The sequence below is a fragment of the Somniosus microcephalus genome, chromosome 27 (assembly GCF_052327205.1).
Source record: "Somniosus microcephalus isolate GS21.2 chromosome 27, FLI_Smic_1.0, whole genome shotgun sequence".
NCBI classification, from domain to species: domain Eukaryota; kingdom Metazoa; phylum Chordata; class Chondrichthyes; order Squaliformes; family Somniosidae; genus Somniosus; species Somniosus microcephalus.
The window spans coordinates 41,370,294-41,379,648 of NC_141013.1; positions in this window are offsets into that span (position 1 = coordinate 41,370,294).

A 9,355-nucleotide genomic window follows, 5' to 3' on the forward strand; every position below is an offset into this window, starting at 1 on the left:
AATTACCCCCTTATATTGTACAAAAGCAACACCTTCATAAAATAATTATGTTCTCCCATTTTCACTATCAATTGTACTATTGCATTCCAAGAGGGAAGTTTTTCATTTGCAATAGTCCTGCACCCAGTTTTGTAGGCCCAAGATTAATCTCTCTAATATGTACCAACCATCCGTGTTTTGACCTCCGTTCCGCGTGTCTGTGTTCACAACTCTGCACTGGTCGCAGTTCCACCCAACATGTCCACTCCGGTCTCCTTTTCTCTGTACCACTCAGCTCCACCACTCATTGCTGCTCCTGGCTCCATCCCTTAGTTCAGAACTATCGACGTTTACAGCACAGCGAAAGAAACTAAAACTAATCCCCCCTGCCCTGCTCACTCCTCATAGACCTGTATCTTCTACTGGTTCAAACGTTTATCCAATTTTTCCCTTTAATAGATGCAGCAGTCTTTGTCTCAACCACTCCCTGTGGCAAAGTATTTCATGCCCCCAACAACCCTCTGAGTAAAGAAATTTATCTCAACCTCTCCCTTGTCACCAACTCCAATCAGAGGAAGAAGTTTTTCTCTCTTCAATCTATGAAAACCCTTTGTAATTTAAAAATCTCTATTAAATCTTGTAGCTATTCCTCATCACTATAGTTTCTCATCCCTGGTGAATCTATGCTGTACACTATGGCTTTAATGACCTTTCTATAATGGGATACCCAAAACTGTACATAGTACTTAACCAATGTTTGTATAATTCATCATTACTTCTTTAGTCTTGGTGTATTTGAACCCCTGGATCTCTCTGACCATACTTCAGTATCTTTCTGTCCCACTCCGGGGACTTCACAATAATCTAGGCTCACATTCCAGTCCAGTACTGAGAGTGCTGCACTGTCGGAGGTGCCGGCTTTCAGATGAGACTCTAAAGCGAGGCCCCATCTGCCCTCCGGTGCACGTAAAAAATCCCATGGTACCATTTTGAAGAAGGGCAGGGTAGTTATCCGTAGTAACAGGAAAAAGCTGGAAAAACTCAGCTGGCCAGGCAACGTCCGTGGAGAGAGAAATAGTCAACGTTTCAGGTCGAAACCCTTTGTCAAGACTTACCCACATTCGATTACTTCTGCCCATTCCATTAACTTGTTTCATGCACTCCTTCCAGCATCCGCAGTATTTTGCTATCGTACTAGTTATCCATGGTATTCTAGTCCATGTTTATCCCTCAACATCACTTAAAAAAAACATCTGGTCATTATCACATTGCTGTTTGTGGGAGCTTGCTGTGTAGGCTGCTGCTTTTCCTGCAGTACAACAGTGACTACACTTCAAAAGTACCTCATTGGCTGTAAAGCACTTTGGGACATCGTGAAAGGTGCTATATAAATGCAAATCTTTCTTTGTTTCTTAAGTGTAAACTTTTTTTCTCCCAAATTGTATTACCTCACACTTATCCACATTCGATTGCGCTGCCCATTCCATTAACTTGTTTCATGCACTCGCCTGGTTCCATTCTTATCTAAATCGTAGCCAGAAAATCACCTGCAACGGCTTCTCTTCCCGCTCTCTCATCGTTACCTCTGGTGTCCCCCAAGGCTCTATCCTTGGCCCCTCCTATTTCTCATCTATATGCCGCCCCTTGGCGACATCATCTGATAACATGGCGTCAGTTTCCACATGTATGCAGATGACACCCAGCTCTACCTCACCACCACTTCGCTCGACCCCCTCCACGGTCTGCTTGTCCGACATCCAGTACTGGATGATCAGAAATTTTCTCCAATTAAATATTGTGAAGGCCGAAGCCATTATCTTCAGTCCCCGCCACAAACTCTGTTCCCTAGTCACCCTCTCCCTAGCATCTGTCTGAGGCTGAACCAGACTGCTCGCAACCTTGGTGTCAGACACTGAAATGAGCTTCCGACCACATATCCGTGGCATAATTAAGACCGCCTATTTCCACCTCCTTAACATTGCCTGTCTCTGCCCCTGCCTCCGCCCATCCGCTGCTGAAACCCTCATCCATGCCTTTGTTACCTCTAGACTTGACTATTCCAAAGCACTCCTGGCTAGTCTCCCACATTCTACCCTACGCAAATTTGAGGTCATCCAAAACTCAGCTGCCCATGTCCTAACTTGCACCAAGTCCCGTTCACACATCACCCCTGTGCTCGCTGACCTACATTGGCTCCTGGTTAAGCAACACCTCGATTTCAAAATTTTCATCCGTTTTCAAATCCCTCCATGGCCTCGCCCCTCCCTATCTCTGTAATCTCCTTCAGCCCCACAACCCCTCTAGATATCTGCGCTCCTCCAATTTTGCCCTCTTGAGCATCCCTGATTATAATCGCCCAACCATTGGTGGCCGTGCCTTCTGTTGCCTGGGCCCTAAACTCTGGAATTCCCTCCCTAAACCCCTCTACCTCTCTTTCCTCCTTTAAGATGCTCCTTAAAACCTACCTCTTTGACTAAGGTTTTGGTCATCTGCCCTAATATCTCCTTATGTGGCTTGGTGTCAAACTTTTGTCTTATAATACTCCTGTAAAGTGCCTTGGGAAGTTTTACTATGTTAAACGCGCTATATAAGTTGTTTGTCTTCCTGACAATTTTTACAGTCCTTCTCATTATCCTGCTTTTGTTGTTAGCAAATTTTGTGACTGTTTCCTATATCCAAGTACAAATCATGTATACATACTGAGACCAAAAGTGGGACCAGCACTGACCCCTTGGGTACAGCACTTCCAACCCTTCTCCAATCCAACCAAAACTCATTTATGCTAAGTCTTTGTTTCCTGTCAGTCAACCAATTTCTATCCTACATTTACTCAAGCGCCTTGAGTCACCTTATTAAATTCCTTGGGAACTCCATATATGCTACAACTACTGCATTCCCTTTATCCAATTGGTCTCTTCAATTGTTCCGCAGCATCCACAGCCTTTTGGGAGTGAGAATTCCAGATTTCCACTACCCTTTGTGTTGAAAAGTGCTTCCTGATTTCACTCCCGAATGGCCTGGCTCTAATTTATGATGTCCCCTTGTTCTTGATTCCCCCACCAGAAGAAATGGTTTCTTCGTATCTACTCGATCAAATCCTTTTAATATTTTAAAAACCTCTCAGATTACCCCTCAATCTCCTGTACTCAAGGCAACACAAGTCAGTATCAGGAGAGGAAGAGCAGCCTGACAGTTTCAATGGTGATAAATATGTATTGGATGCAGAGAGGAGTGACAAAGTTTACATAGTGATGACGAAAGGCAAGAGTTCCTAGTGGGGTGCATGGCCAGCATCAGGTAGAAACTGTGAGGGGGAGTAGAGGAAGGTGCTATTTATCCTGGATAGCTTTCGGGTTCAGGACCTCCGACCACTCACATAGGTGAGCTATCTATGTCGCAGAGAGAGCTTTCACTTACCCCGCTCTCGAGGTAAATGCCCAGGGTTGAACCAGATCCTTCACTTTATTTTGGAGGACCAGTTTTATCACCTGCCCCTCATGTAGTCTTTGACCCTGGAAAGAAGCAGAATAACATTATACTAGGTTTTAATTGTCAAATAAATTTATTAAACTGTAAAAGAATAAGGTAACTATCAATGAAACAAAATAGATTTTACATAAGTTATTAAACCTAGCTCTTTGAGTAATTAGAAAATAACAGATAGTCATGGCTGCAGTTCTAAACCATGTATTCTTACATGGCAGTTTGTTCCTTTTCTCTAAATCCAGTGACGCTTTCTGTCTTTTACTCTTTCAGACAGATTCTCTAATTTGTGTTTAAGAACTTTCCAGAACAAACAAATTTAAATAATGGTCTGTTGCATTAAAAAATGGGCAATCAAAAACATATTTGTATGTACAAGACGTTTGTATTTGAATTGGATGGGTTGGCCCTTCCCTTTAGTGTGTTGGGATGTTTTTAAAATATTTAAAGGCACTATATAAATACAAGTTGTTGTTGTTGTACACCTAGCTGAGACAAATTGGGAGTTTCTCAGTCTTGGTTCTGCTGACCTTGCCTAAGCTCTCTGCACTTAGGTTAGTGTAGTGTGCTCCTATTGGGGAGAGACTATGGCCTCTTGTGCATCCCCGATTTCAATCACTCCACCATTGACAGCCGTGCCCTCAGCTGCCTGGGCCCTAAGCTCTGGAATTCCCTCCCTAAACCTCTCCGCTTCTTTACCTCTCCCTTCTCCTTTGAGACACTCCTTAAAACCTACCTCTGTGACCAAGCTGTCCTAATATCTCCTTGTGTGGCTCGGTGTCAAATTTTATTTGATAACGCTCCTGTGAAGCGCCTTGGGATGTTTTACTATGTTAAATCCGCTATAGAGTCATACAGCACAGAAAGAGGCTCTTTGGCCCATTGTGTCTGCACCGGCCATCAAGCCCTGTCTATTCTAATCCCATTTTCCAGCACTTGGTCCGTAGCCTTGTATGCTATGGCATTTCAAGTGCTAATCTAAATGCTTCTTGAATGTTGTGAGGATTCCTGCCTCTACCACCCTTTCAGGCAGTGAGTTCCAGATTCCAACCACCCTCTGGGTGAAAAAGATTTCCCTCAAAATCCCCTCTTAAACCTCCTGCCCTTTATCTTGAAACTATGCCCCCTGGTTATTGACCCCTCTATTAAGGGGAAAAGTTCCTTTCTATCTGCCCTATCTATGCCCCTCATAATTTTGTACACCTCAATCAGGTCCCCCCTCCGCCTTCTCTGCTTTAAGGAAAACAACCCTAGCCTGTCCAGTCTCTCCTCATAGCTGAAGTGCTCCAGCCCAGGTAACATCCTGGTGAATCTCCTCTGCACCCTCTCCAATGCAATCACATCCTTCCTATAGTGTGGTGACCAGAACTGCACACAGTATTCCAGCTGTGGCCTAACTAGTGTTTTGTACAGCTCCATCATAACCTCCCTGCTCTTATATTCTATGCCGCGGCTAGTGAAGGCAAGTATCCCATATGCCTTTTTAACCACCTTATCTACCTGTCCTGCTGCCTTCAGGGATCTATGTACATGCACACCCAGGGCCCTCTGATCCTCTGTCCTTCCTAGGATCCTACCATTCATTGTGTATTCCCTTGCTTTGTTAGTCCTCCCAAAATGCATCACCTCACACTTTTCAGGGTTAAATTCCATTTGCCATTGTTCTGCCCATCTAACCAACCTGCCTATATTGTCCTGTAGCCTGAGGCTTCCCTCCTCACTATTTACCACTCCACCAATTTTCGTGTCATCTGCAAACTTACTGATCATACCTCCTACATTCATATCCAAATCATTAATATACACTACAAACCGCAAGGGACCCAGCACCGATCCCTGCGGTACCTCACTGGACACAGGCTTCCAGTCACAAAAACAACCTTCGACCATCACCCTCTGCCTCTTGCCACTAAGCCAATTTTGGATCCAATATGCCAAATTGCCCTGGATCCCATGGGCTCTTACCTTCTTGACCAGTCTCCCATGTGGGACTTTGTCAAAAGCCTTACTGGAGCCTTATAAATGCAAGTTGTTGTTGCGTATGCAGCCTGTATCCGACAAATAGAAATGCTGCAGTTACAGATTTCTCCGTAGTTTGGCTGGGTGGTTTTGAAGAGGTAGAGCTTGATGTGGTCCAGCCAGATCTGGTGATGGATGGCTAAGACAGTTATGCATCGGCTATGCTAAAGTCTGCATCCCTTGGATTTGAGGGAGTGAAGATGGGAGCTATACCAGTGGGAGTGACCAGGATGAGAGGCAGTGAAGGTTTCATTGGAGACTAAGATGGGGGTGAGGGAGTGGTTGAGTTGCTGCGGTATTGTGGCAAATGGAGGGTCAAAGGCTGGGCTGCTGGGAGTTTGAAAGTGAAGATTGAAGCATTTGGGGGGAGAGTTTTCAGGGCTCCACTGGACTGTCAGCCTAGATTATGTGCTTAAAGTCCTGAGATATAGACAAAACGCAGCGAATTGGGACTAAACAGAACTACCATCGCTAAATAAATAGCGGATCAGGCTCAATAAGCCGAATAGCCTAATGCTGTTCCTATGTTCATTGGTGGTTATTTGAGCTAATCACAATATTGACCTTCATACGGTCCACGTTTAGGAGGTTTGTCCCGAGGTACGAGGTCCTGATGTGACAATCCTCATAAAGCCTCTGAGGCCATACTTAGGGGTCACACCTTTGAACGGTGCATTACGACAAACATGTACGGGGGGGAGTTGGTTGTATGGATGAAACAATGCTTGATTACCTGCTCCAAGGAAAAAGAGGCTGGGGCAATAATGACGAAAGCAAATACTTTATTAGCCAAGCAGTCAGATGCAATGGAGTAATTTTAACATAACTCGCCCAGTGTGAATGGAGCAGTTTCAGGTCAGATGCCCATTTAACATCCTCCATTAACTTCAATACAGTGAAAGTGGGTGAGGTGTAAGACAAGCCTTCGACCCAAACTCCTTTCAAATAAAATGATTTATAAATTGAAGACACAGAAGGGCAGGAACTGGACCTCGTGCCGTTTTTCAGGATAGGCCAAAAAGGTCCAATTCCGGGGGTTGTGTCCTGTGCCCCAAGGGCACCTGAAAGACATCCAACGCCATGTTGACTGGGTGATAATCAGCTGTTCCCTGTTGGCCCTGAAACAGGCGTTTAAGCCCCTTGTATATGCAAATGAGGTCTCACAAGCGAGTCCAATCCTACCCTCACCCGACTTACCTGTGTAAATGCCATTCCAGCAAAAGTCACTGGGTAGTGATCAGGAGCAGGATCCCCGGGCAATTTTGCCCCTTTCCATTCCAGTTGCAGCACCTCCTACCTGTCGCTATGGCTACTCCACACACAGACCATTGAAAAAAATCGCAACATTTCTCACCCGCAACATGGAAGAACTTGTAACACAATAAACTAATAAAACTGCTTATACTGCATTGTACATCATGGGCAGGCCTTGACACAATTCGAAACTTTATAACAGGCTTTGCCAGCTGAGTTCCAGCTTGTTGCAGTCTCCACAGCCTTTCCTGTTTAATCTGTTAGAAATTATCAATTTTTTTAGCCCCGGAGATAAGCTGATACTCCAGCGGTTTCATTTTCATTCGGAGAGGTTTGGAGTCTGTTTGACCACACACTGTCCTACTGTGCACCAAGGTTATAGCTTATTGCTAAAATTTGCATTCTACTAATTTCCTTGAAAGAAAATAAAAACATATATTTAATCTAGTTTAAATGAGAGGCTGACTTGTTGAATACTATTTTTTTATTGTGGTAATTCCTGGTCCAGATGGGTGAGATCATGAATGAAATGTGATTGTGTTTGAGTATTTCATTTGCTTGTCTGAATCTCATTACTTCAAAATCTTACTTGATTTTTACTATTTTAAAATAAAAATAAAACTTTGTACAACTGATGATGAGATACTCTGGAGTATATGAATATAATGCAGTCCTTCACCTCACTGTAATTAATAATGTGCTGCACATTGCTATCAGAAACAGCTGGTAATATCCGTGGGTCACATTTGCACTGTAGCATAGTGTTAGTCACAGAGGAGTGACTGTGATTTGTATCCATGCACTCTTCGTTTCTCTCCATTTGCACTCGGTGCCACTGCCAAACAGAATAGAGACTGAAAGATAAGGGCAGAGAATGAGGACGGAGAGTGCACAACACAGAGGCAAAGAGTGGCTGGGAATGAGCAGAGTCCAACAAAATCATAGAGAATAAGAAAGAAGGAACAGCATTCAGGAGGAATGGTGGGAGGGGACATCTCAAGACACAGAATAGACTGTGAGAAATAAGGAGGCAGTGAGGTGTGGATGCAGGCAGTGAGCAGAGAGAGATGTATTGTAACCACCAGCACATTAGCTCACTGTGTAGTTACTGTAAGGATGGAGTGGCAGGAATAAACTTTGGGTGACCTATGCCATTCCACGTTTCTACTTTATAGTCGAGCATCTGTGATATGTGGAACAGATTTTCCTGTTGTGGCTCTTGGTGTAAAAAATCATCTGGGTGGAACTCAGCAAAGTTAATCATGATGATACAAAGCTGGGTGGGAATGTAAGTTGTGAGGAAGATGCAAAGAGGCTTCAAGGGGATATAGACAGGCTAAGTGAGTGGGCAAGAACATGGCAAATGGAATATAATGTGGATAAATGTGAAGTTAAATAGACAGAAACTCCGGCAATCTTTTACACCAACCTCAATAACAGGGAATCCTGCTCTAGTGTGAATCTTTCCATGCCCTCAAAGTGTCACACATGAAAAGCGATGTGCCTCCTCTTTTTCTCCCGGGTTGCTTGCAGCAGTGTCCAGGAGATTAATCTTTAATTCCTGGAGATTCCAGGACAATCCTGGTGGGCTGCTGCCCCTACTTGGCAGCCATGTATTCCTCTGGAGATCTTTCCTCCATGGCCTCCAACCTCATAGTCGCCCAACCCCACACAGCCCGCTTCTACTTCCTTCCCAAGATCCACAAGCAGGACTGCCCTGGTAGACCCATCGCTTCAGCCTGTTCTTGCCCCACGAAACTGATTTCTTCCTATCTCGACTATTTTTCCTCCCCTTGTCCAGTCTCTTCCCCAACTTTCCGACGCCCTCCACCACTTTAACAGTTTCCAGTTTCCTGGCCCTAACCATCTCCTTTTCAATATGGACGTCCAATCCCTCTACACCTCCATCCCCCACCAGGACTACCTGAGGGCACTCCACTTCTTCCTTGAACAGAGGCCCAACCAGTCCCCATCCACCACCACCCTCCTCCGCCTGGCTGAACTTGTGCTCACATTGAACAACTTCTCCTTTGACTCCACTCACTTCCTCCAAATAAAAGGTTATCTCTGCATGCCTTTTCGTGGGATGTGTGGAACATTCTTTGTTCCAGTCCTACTCAGGTCCCTTCCCTCATCTCTTTTGATGACTGTATCAGTGCCGTTTCCTGCTCTCACCCCGAATTGCTTCCAATTTCTACCCTTCACATGGTCCATCTCCAATTCTTCCCTTCCCTTCCTCGACTTCTATATCTCTATTTCTGGGGATGGGCTATCGACCAATAGCCACTATAAGCCCACTGGCTCCCACAGATACCTTGATTACACTTCCTCCCACCCCATTTCCTGTAAGGACTCTATTCCATTCTCCCAGTTTCTCCGTCTCCACCACATCTGCCCTGACGATGCCACCTTCCACCAATGCTTCGGACATGTCTTCCTTTTTCCTCAACCAAGGATTCCCCTCTACCATGGTTGACATGGACCTCGACCGTGTCCGTTCTATTTCCCGCACTTCTGCCCTCACCCCTGCCCCTCCCTCCCAGAACCACGATAGGGTTCCCCTTGTCCTCACCTTTCACCCCACCAGCCTCCACATTCAACAGAACATTCTCCGCCGTCT